A 10,698-nucleotide genomic window follows, 5' to 3' on the forward strand; every position below is an offset into this window, starting at 1 on the left:
AGGATGTTGGCTGTAATTGCTGTATGAAATTTCCCCCTGAAATTAGTGCTACTGTTGAAAATGTTTTCCCATCAAAACGGCATCCTACCAATTTTGGAGAGCAATTAGCGTGAAATGAGATGGAGGCTGCTGACAGTAATGGACTGCCTGAAGTGTCACTCATCTATGAAATTACGCAAGTATGCCAGTGATACGGCCAAGAGTGGGATAATAAATATACCTTCATAATTAGGCTTGAAAATGATGTTGCTCATTGTCGAGCTCATTGTGACAAAGCAATTGGGCAGACCCACTAGGTGCACTTTTTAGCTCTTGTCTCAAAGGTATGTCAGTTGGAACTGATGCCTGTTGAATTCATCTGGAGCTCTTTGGCCATACCTGTGCTATGGGCACTACAGTGGCATGCTGGTGTAGTATTGTTCCTTTCTACAGCAATGGAAGGGATTTGGGTAGGTAATCCACCTTGCTGAGCAGCAGTAGAGAGAACACTTCTTCCATTGACTCAGCCATGCCTACATCAGGGATAGGCAGGCATAGATACTGCTTTTGGGAGTGTGTATTTTTCACATCCCTGAGTGCTGTAGTGTAAGGATAAGGCCTTTTTCAGCAGCCATATTGGAAGGCCTAAAGCCTACAGCCTTCATCTGCATCCAGACTGAAAGAGCAGCAGCTATTAGCTGAAAAGCAGAGAGTCACATATTCACATTCCATCTACATTGCATGAAAGTAGTTTCCTATAAGGCTGTTAAGGGTAATATCAGGCTGTTAAGAAGGAGACCCGGTCCTAATGACACCCAGTACCACCAGATAAAGAAGTAGAGCTCAAGATGAAGAAAACTTAGTTTGACAGCATTTTGTCTGGCAAGAAACTACTTATCAATAGTTGGGGTTGTGAAATCCTCATTCCTTTATTCTATCACTATGGTTCCCCTTTCCCCCTATTGTTGATAGAGGTTCAACCTCTCTAGGCCAGAACTCTCTGATCTGGAAACATCCATCATCCAGGTGTCCCTTTTCATGGGTGTGGCCAAGTTTCCTGTGGGCCCATAAAGTTTGTCTACAGCCATCAGTCCTAGCTCTCAGTGTTCTGTGCTGTTATTTAGCTCTAATTTATCCCTAAATATCCTCAAACAGCCCAGGAAGCAGTGGAAGTGTTTGTAATGCTGCTAGACATATTGACTTTCCGTGGTCCAAAATATTTTCTGGTTCGGAACCAGTGAGGCCCCGAGGGCACCTGTTAGAGAAGTTTAACCTGTATGGTCTCTGTCTGGTTTTTAATTGCCTGCCTCTACTGTATAATTAATGTTTCTAGGTGTAAATCAATGAAGGTGGAGGAGAATGATTGGTTAGATAATTCTGTAGCAATGTGTTAGGATTGGTTAGTAAAATTTGAGTAAAATAATCGTTTAAAGAACAGTTAAAAGGGACGCAAAGTTTCACTATATAAACTGAGGGCCAAGAGGAAGTCCTTTAAGACCAACTCCAAGATCAGAGCTGGCAGACCTAAACCCTGGGCCAATGACACAGCAGAAACTTGAGTCCCTCAGGTGGACCCGATCCTACCTGGCCACCAGATTGACTGGAGCTATGACCGACTGGTAACTATCAAGCCATGGTAACTCTCAGGTCATGGTAACAATCACACCATCTGTAGGATGTGTGTGTGTGTGACTGCCTATGCTGCTTTCTGTGTTGTTTTTTCAATAAACGCGGTGTATTGCCTCTTCCCCTAAAAAAGATCCTGTGTGCTTTTTATAAGCATAACAGTAGCTGGATCTTTCTAACTTTTACATGTAGACCAGGCCTTTGAATGCTGGCTCTGGGAAGGTTTGGGCCTGAGTCTACTGACTTTGCTCATATATAAAGTATACCTTACCCCTGTGAGTTGTCTCTTTCAGGTATTTTGCAGAGCAGGGCCAGTGCTGCTGAGGGGAAATATGCCACTGTTTACCAGTATGTTGGGTCACGTCATCAGGGCACCTTGCTGGCAACATTTTTTGCAAGAGACCGATTATGACATTTTCTGCTTCTGGGCTAATCTTTAAAATGCTCAAGGCCTGAAAGGAGGGGGTGCTTTTTAAGGCCATAATGTTCTCAGATTTAACAAGGCATTGAATGCAGCAGGGATGTAAAATCCCATTTAATTAGTTAACTGGTTAAATGTTAAGTTTAACTGATTAAATGAGGGCAGATGGGGGTCCTGGGAGCAGCCCCTGTGATGCGGGGCTCCAGCCTGGCTGCTTCTGAGCCCGCAGTGGGCTGCCGGCTCCAAACTCGTGTGGGATGGGAGTCAGCAGCCTCGTGCGGGGCCAAAAGTGGCAGCCCCCCACTCCCAGCTGCCGCTTCCTGCCCTGGTCTGGGCTTAGGGTTGCCAGGTGTCCAGTTTTGAACCGGACACTCCGGTATTTGAGCTTTCTGTCCGGGAAGCAAATTGAAAAAATACTGGACATACTGGGGGCAGATCTGGGGTGGGATGGAATCCCTGGGTCTGGACTCGCCCGTGCGCCCCGCTGGGACTGTGTGCGGACAGGCAGCACCCCGGGATCTGTGTACACCCGAGCCAGGCCCTTCCCTCCGCCGCTTACCCCCCCTCCCCCCGGCCAGCCCCGCTCCCTACCGGCCGGTTCCCCCCTGACCAGCCCCGCTCCTCCAAACCCCTTCCCAGCCAGCCCTGCTTCCCACCAGCTGGTTCCTTCCCCCGATCTCCCCTGGCCAGCCTCGCTCCCTCCGACCTCCTCTCAGCCAGCTCTGCTCCCCTTTGAGCCACCCCCATCTGAGATCAAGTGTGTCCGGTATTTTTTTGAAATCATATGGTAACCCTAGTTGGGCTTTCTGGGTAACGGCTAACTATTACCTGGTAAGCATCACCCATGAAGGATTGTGCTTCCCAGGTAACCAGGTTCACATACCTAGAATGTAGAGACCTTCTTCTTGTTCATCAGTTCCCATTTCCCAAGCTCACCAAGCTCTTCTGGATTTTTACTAGTGAATCCAAGGAGTTGATCTAGAAGGAAGAGCATGTAAAATTAGGGAGCCCTTAAGAGCAGCCTGAAGGCCAAATGCAGCCACCCTCTACCTATAACCATAAGGTGGATGGCAAACCTGATTGACTGCAGTGGCCCACTTCCCTTCCTGCAATACCTGCGTAACTCTCCCTTACTATGGGAGAAGAATTGGATCCCAGGGTTTTATTGCTTGTGAAGTCAAACAAAGAATACTAGGGAGCCTGATCTCCACTCTCATGCACAGGTGTAAATCAGGTGTAATTCCCCTGAAGTGAGTCGAGTGAGCACTGGCATGTTGACTTGTAGCTGCATCAGACCTTTCACAGTCATCTGTGTATAGATGAGTGAGTGAGAGAGAGAGAGAGAGAGAGAGAGGTTTTGCTGCGTGCTTTGCTTATTATTTCAACTGTATGTACACATTGATGTCAAATAAATCCAGCCCAGACTTCTGGCAAGCTGTCAGTGCAGTCTTCAGTGTAACAAAATCTCCCCCCGCCCACACACACACACATTTCTGTTGTTAATAGTTATTTCCGTGTTACACTGATGGACAGAAGATCTGAGCAGCTCTCTCTGCACGATGCACTATCCCAGGTGGGGGGTGAAGGTAGGCTGGGGGACGCAAGCCCTGCCCCAGGCCTGCCCCTTCTGCCAAGACCTTGCCCCTCAACACCGGGGGGCGGGGCAGCACACCCCACACGTGCGCACCCCCCACCATGGGAAGGGGAGGAGGGTAGGCGGGTGCACGCACCCCAGCCTCCTTGGCCACAGAGCATAGGGAGGGCAGGTGCTGGGGGCAGCAACACTTTGCCCCCAGAATGCCTACAATAGGCATTTTGGGAACGGAGTGTGGGCGGGGTGGTTTGGAAAGGCAATACCTCCCCCCACCTAGCATACCGGCTGCCCATGTGCACTATAGATCATTGCTACAAATGTACATATTGTATGGGTGACTTCCAAAGCTGCATGCCAGCGCTGTGAACGTTCTACGTCTGTTGAAGACATAGATCTGTCTATGTTCCACAATAGTCAATTACTAGTAATAATCATCACCACGAGCTAATTATTGTTCAGTTGAAGTCCATATCCAGAGCAAGCTGGAAAATGAAATTACAGGTAGCTGATATGTAAAGTTCTCTCTGAAGCCCACTTCAGAGTCATTAGGATTATGAAAAATTGTATCGCTGCGACATGAGTCCTGTTTTAGATTACATTTCTTTCATAGTGCAAAAGCTAAGAGGTTTTTAAAATGTCCTCTCAGTGGATTGACTCACTCTTCACTGATAACCTAGCGAAGTCATTCTTACTCCCCTACTAATTACAAATCAAATCTGGATGTTGGCACTAGATGTGCAGCATCAACATGAAGAAATACAGTTATGCATATTTAACTAGGCCCAGTGTGCAGTGCAAATAATTCAGCTGGTATTTAGTCTTATGCCTTGGCTAACAGGAAATATGTGTCTCCAAAGGCAAAGATGTTGCCACTGGTTTATTTCCATGTTTATTACCCGAACCCTACCTAATATCAGACCAAAAGGACACTTTTTGCAAATATTTTCATCAGAAATGTTCTTTGAAATAATTAATAGCGGTGGCCGGAGAACAGAACAAATCCGTTGTGTTTAAAAGAGCAACAGATCCAATATGTATAGTTTAGCACCAAAATATTGTCAAAGAGAAAACGTGAAAGTTGCATCTTGCATTAAGTTCAAATAGACACAGTACGTGTGCAATGGATAGACAGGTTGGACCTCCCTGGTCAGGCACCCTGGGGACCTAACCAGTCCCAAATGAAGAATTTTGTCATACTGGGGAGGTCATTTCTGGTTCTCCGGCCACCGGTCCCCCTAGCCTGGCTCTGCCCAGCTGAGCTACCAGCTCCTCGGCTGCTGGTCTCCCTGCTGGCTCCTCCCCCATTGCTAGCTTTGCTGCCCTGCTAGCCCCCACCAGGGCTCCCAGCCTCACCAATATCCCGCTGCCCTGCTGCCAAAGCCCGCTGGCACACCAGCCCAGCCAGACTTCCACGGCAAGACTCCCAGTCGCTGGCTCCCCTGCAGCCAGTCCAGCTGGGCTCCTGGCCCCGCAAGGTTTCTTCCTAACCGGCCCTCGACTGGGACTCTCTGTTCCAGGACCATCCAGTTTCCCATCACAGACCCTTCTGCTCCCGTGCCCGGCTTCAATCTGCCACATCTTCAGTGGGCCCTTCTTAACCAATTCCCGACTGTGCAAGGCCTCTGCACAGCCAGACAACAATGTTGTGGGCTTCGACAGAATCCAAGCAGAAGATGTTTCATCACAGTGATGCACATTGTTGAGTATCTTGGGAGCTCCACTTGGCCCGGGAACATGCAAATATCCCGGGCTTCATTTGCAAGTTCGAATGCCTACATTAGCCACCCTAGTTTGAACTAGGGTGGCAGTGTAGACATACCCTTGGGCTGTGTCTACACTGGCAAGTTTTTCCGGAAAATCATCTGATTTTCTGGAAAAACTTGCCAGCTGTCTACACTGGCCGCTTGACTTTCCGGAAAAGCACTGACGATCTCATGTAAAATCATCAGTGCTTTTCCGGAAAAACTATGCTGCTCCTGTTCGGGCAAAAGTCTTTTTCCGAAAGACTTTTGCCCGAAAGAGCCAGTGTAGACTGCATAGTTCTGTTTTCTGCAAAAACAGAAAATGATCGCGAAAATGGCGATCGGGGCTTTTTTGCGGAAAAGCGCGTCTAGATTGGCCACGGATGCTTTTCCGCAAAAAGTGCTTTTGCGGAAAAGCAACCTGCCAATCTAGACGCACTTTTCCGAAAATGCTTTTAACGGAAAACTTTTCTGTTAAAAGCATTTCCGGAAAATCATGCCAGTGTAGATGTAGCCTTGGTGTTGTTCCTCCCTTTGAGTCAATACGGATCACTAAATGAAATGAATAGGCAGCAGGTTTAAAACAAACCAAAGGAAGTTTTTCTTCACTCAGTGCACAATCAACCTGTGGAACTCCTTGCAGGATGCGGTGTAGGCTAGAACTTTAACAGGGCTCAAAAAAGAGCTAGATAGATTCATGTAGATTAGGTCCATCAATGGCTATTTGCCAGGATGAGTAGGAATGGTGTCCCTCGCCTCTGTTTCTCTGGAAGTAGATGTTAGGGGAGGGATCATGTGACGATTACCTGTTGTGTTCCCTCCCTCTGGGACATCTGATATTGGCCACTGTCAGCAGACAGGACACTGGGCTGGATGGACCTTTGGTCTGACCCAATCTGGCCATTTGTATGTTTACGGAACAGCTCCTCATAGTGCTGTTAGTGGGAGTTGTGTTGCCAGAGGTACCGTATTTCAAGTGAGATGTTAAATCAAGATCCCGAGATCCCAGGAGCACTTTTTGCAGGAGCTTACTTATAACAGGCAAACTCAAGACAGTTCAGTATCAAGAGCTCCCTCCCTGCTTTGTACCTGCATTTCCATGGGATTTCAGGATGGCACATGATTTCACATGTCAAACAGTCATTCTTGTGATAAGGTAATTAAAGAGTGACAGCCTTAGTAATAACAGATATGAAACACCCATCACCCAACGTTAACTGTGTCATTACAACCGAGCCCAGTGTAGTCCTTAGCACAGAATACTTCCCATCAGTATATTTCAAAGTGCTTTACACATGGAGACAAACATTGTATCCCTATTCTACACAAAGAAATACTGAGGCCTAGTGAGGTAAAATGTCTGAGATCACAGTACAAGTCTCTGATAAACCTGGGAATAAAACACGGCTCCTGGCTCCCCATCAGGTCCACCAGACCTTGCTGCCTCGGAACGGACTTGATTTTGTTCATTTCCATTAGATATTTCTGTCGGTCTCCACAAATGACTCTTGTTAAATATCACTAGAAATTACGTGCATCGAAAGGAAGAAATGACCCTGGGCCCTGCTACTATGTTACAGTTGGGTGTACCGAATTCCATTTTTGTAATGGTTGTTACCATGTGAGACTAATGAGGTACCTTTCATTTAAGGATCTCAAAGAGTGTTACAGGTTGAACCTCTCTAATTGGCACTCTGGTCCGGCAACATCCGTGGTCCAGCATGACTTGAGTTCACCGCATGTGCACTTATCATGGGGGTGGCTAAGTTTCCTGCCGTCCCATAATGTTTGTGTATAGCCATCCTGGCTCTCAGTGTTCTGTGCTGTTCTTTAGCTCTCATTGACCCCTGAATGTCTTCTAAGAGCCCAGCAAGCAGGGGAAGTGTTGGTGATGCTTCCAGACAATATTGACCTCCCCTGGTCCGGCAAATTCTCTGGTTCAGCAATGGTCAGGTCCCGAGGGTGCTGGACTAGAGAGGTTGAACCTGTACAAATATTATTGTTCAATCTGTACTCAGTTCAGTGTGGCAGACACATGCAATGTACAGAACATGGTCTCCCTGTGCAGCTCCAGTTACAGGACTACAGCCTTAGAGCCAGGGCCTCGGTCATCAGTTACTTTTCTTAAACTTACTGAAATTAATTAAGTTGCATGCACAGAGCTAAGTATAGGATTTGACCTCAACTAATTAAGCCTTGCAGCTAAATAAGCAAACAGTTCAGAGCTGTGTGGGCTTTAGTTAAGGGCTCTTAGAGCGGTCAAAACACAGGGTTCACTTCTTAGCTGTCCTTCATTACAGAAAACATGCATCATGCCAGAACCATATTTACTCTGCACTCCATACGGGTAGGTGTTAACTCACTTTCATTATTATTCTAAATTGTTTCCAGGAGAAAGGCTGAATCACAGAACAGAGGGGGCTGAAAAGTTTGCTCGCATTAGAGATACCCATCTGACATCATCGTCTTCTGCTGCTCTTTCACCTGCATTTTTTACCTTTGTTGTTTTGTGTTTGTTTCTGTAGGACAAAAGTCAAGTCCCTCACATGATGTTTGCATCATGGTTCTTTGGCACTGAGTTGCCGCGTCAGCATGACACTCTGATGACATTGCATCAGTCCCTGAGATATTTAAGGGCGCCGTTTATCGTATGCCGGCTGCTGCTGTCGAAGGTAAGGTAGCAGACTAAATGGATCATGGGTGTGATCTAGTGAGACAATTTGTATATGCCCGTAAGTAGTCCTATTGCAGCCAGGTAAGTTAAGAGGGGAGTACTGATGCAAGTAAGAGTTCCAAAATCATGCCCTTAGTTTGAGAGACGAAGGTCTGTCCCATTAACAGTGGGATAGGGGAGACCTATTAGTGTGGTCTGGTGGTTAAAGTCTAAGATTGAGTCTTGACCAGGGCTCAGTACCCCCTCCAGTGACCGACTCGCTTTGGTCCCACTCTGAGCCTCAATTTTCTTATCTGCAAAATGGGGTTAGTGACACTTTCTCATATGAGTGTAGGGGGGCTGAGTTCCTGTGTGTTAAGAGCTTTGAAATCTTCCAATGAAGGATAGCGTAAGAATGTACATTCTTAATGTTGCCACGTGCTGTGGTCTGAGATCAGCTCCAGAGTGTCTCATCAAGCAAACAGGTTCATTTGGCTTTGAATAGCAGGCTATATAAAACCACGCAAAGGTCCTATGAGACTGGGTGGTTTTTTTTACCTAAGTGCTAATGGAGCTATTGTTTCACGTAAAGGTTTCCAATGCTTTTGCTGTATTGTGTGTGACATTTGTAATACTCTTTGTTCCATTAGGAGAGTAATTTGGGAGGGTTTATTATCCTTTGGAGACTCTGCGGCTTGCTGTTCAACTTCCATGCTCATGGACCTGGAGGAAAAATCTCTCAAAGCGACATCTGACTTTTTTATAAAGATAGTGATGAATTAGACATGTGTTAAGAGTTTAATGATTAACCGAATATACTTTAATAAGAGAAATTAAAACACCCCACAACGCCTATCCCTTCTCCCTCTTTCTCTCTGGAGGCAACAACATGCATAGGAGACTTTACAATGAAATCAAGGTGCTTCTTGCCTCAAAGTTTGAAATCATAATTTGTTTGTATCAGCTTTAGCTCCTTTTTCAGAGGAACAAGGAAATAGCATTTAATCAGCATGTTCTGAATCACAGATGAAAGGAACCACTGAGTAATCTGAGTTTATTACACGAGGACACATGCTAGATACGAGAAAATGGCAAATGTTTTTATACCTAGGACTACCTATCTGAGATGCCTGTCACCGGGGTGCCTAAGGGGTTGGGTTAGCCAGTTTGGGTTCCAATCACTGAGAAGCGGCTCATATTGTTTCCATTAGCAAAAAGCACTCATTCTGATTCACCCCGAAAACTCACACATGGGCGAAGCGCGTGGGAATGTACCAGAGTTGGGTGCTTAATGATCATGATTCCAAAGCACTTCGCAAACCGCATCGATAGGAATAATGTTTTCTACCACTAAAAAATGCAATCAGTTGTGAAACAGCACAGCAGCTGTTTAAATCTAGGGGAGGACGTGAAAAACACTGTGTCCAAATGAAAATTTCAGGACGGAGGTAGAATTAAGAGAGGCAGAGCGTTCCCCATTTGGACCTTGGCCAACATACTTAGCAACATAGACCATGGAATCTTTCGTGACCAGCCATTCATATCCTTGTCTATGTATCTCAATCTCCAATGCTATGCTGGATACTGACTCAGAAATTATACCTACTGAATCACTACCATGTCCTGCAGCATCTGGGATTTCACACGTCTTCCATCTACATACTAATCATGCCTGACACATCTGCTCTTGTGAGGTCGAAAGAGGTCTCCAGGGCTGGATAGCTGCAGAATGAGTGTACTGCCAGCACATGGGGTAGATGATGGCAAACAGAGAGTTAATTTAGAAATTAAGCAAGAACTGCCTTGTAGTCTCTCTTAGTACAGCACCTAGCCCTGTGGAGTTGGGTTTTAGGAGCAGCCTGAGCACGTGTAATAATAAATAATGGGCATTCACATCCATTCTTTTTCCATCTCATTTTTTCTATGACAAGCGGTCATTAGTGACCGCTACCTACATGGAGGTTTCATTCACCAGATCTTAAAAGCCACCATTCTGTAGTGCAGAGGAACTAACAAACCACGGGATTCGCTCAGTAAAAATATTTCGTAAAGGCAAGTGGAAGGTACTATAGTTAGAAAGGAAAAATCAAATGCACAGCTATAGAATGGGAAATATTTGGCCCGGTGTAGCACTGCTGAAAAGGGTCTGGAGGTTATAGTAGGTCACAGGTGGAGTCAATGATGTGATGTAGTGAAAGAAAGAAAGAAAGAAAGAAAGAAAGAAAGAAAGAAAGAAAGAAAGAAAGAAAGAAAGAAAGAAAGAAAGAAAGAAAGAAAGAAAGAAAGAAAGAAAGAAAGAAAGAAAGAAATCCTTGAATATGTTGGCAGTGTGTAACAGGGTAAGACACAGCAGTAATAGTCCTATTTTTCTCGGCACTGATGGGGCCGCCACTGGAGTGCTGTGCCCAGTTCTGGGTGTCCCACTGTAAGAAAGATAAAGACAAATTGGAGAGAGTCCAGAGAAGAGCAACAAAAACGATAAACGGTTAATAAAACTTGACCTATGAGGAAAGGTTCAATAAACTGGGCATGTGTAGTCTTGAGAAAAGACCGAATGAAGACGAGGTGTCTGTCTTCAAATACATAACGAGCCATTATAAAGAGGGCAGTGGTCATTTGTTCTCCATGTCCATTGAAGGCAGAACAAGAAGCAATGGGCTGAATCTGCAGTAAAGGAGATGTA

The sequence above is a fragment of the Pelodiscus sinensis genome, chromosome 15, assembly GCF_052426305.1.
Source record: "Pelodiscus sinensis isolate ZL-2025 chromosome 15, ASM5242630v1, whole genome shotgun sequence".
NCBI classification, from domain to species: Eukaryota; Metazoa; Chordata; order Testudines; family Trionychidae; genus Pelodiscus; species Pelodiscus sinensis.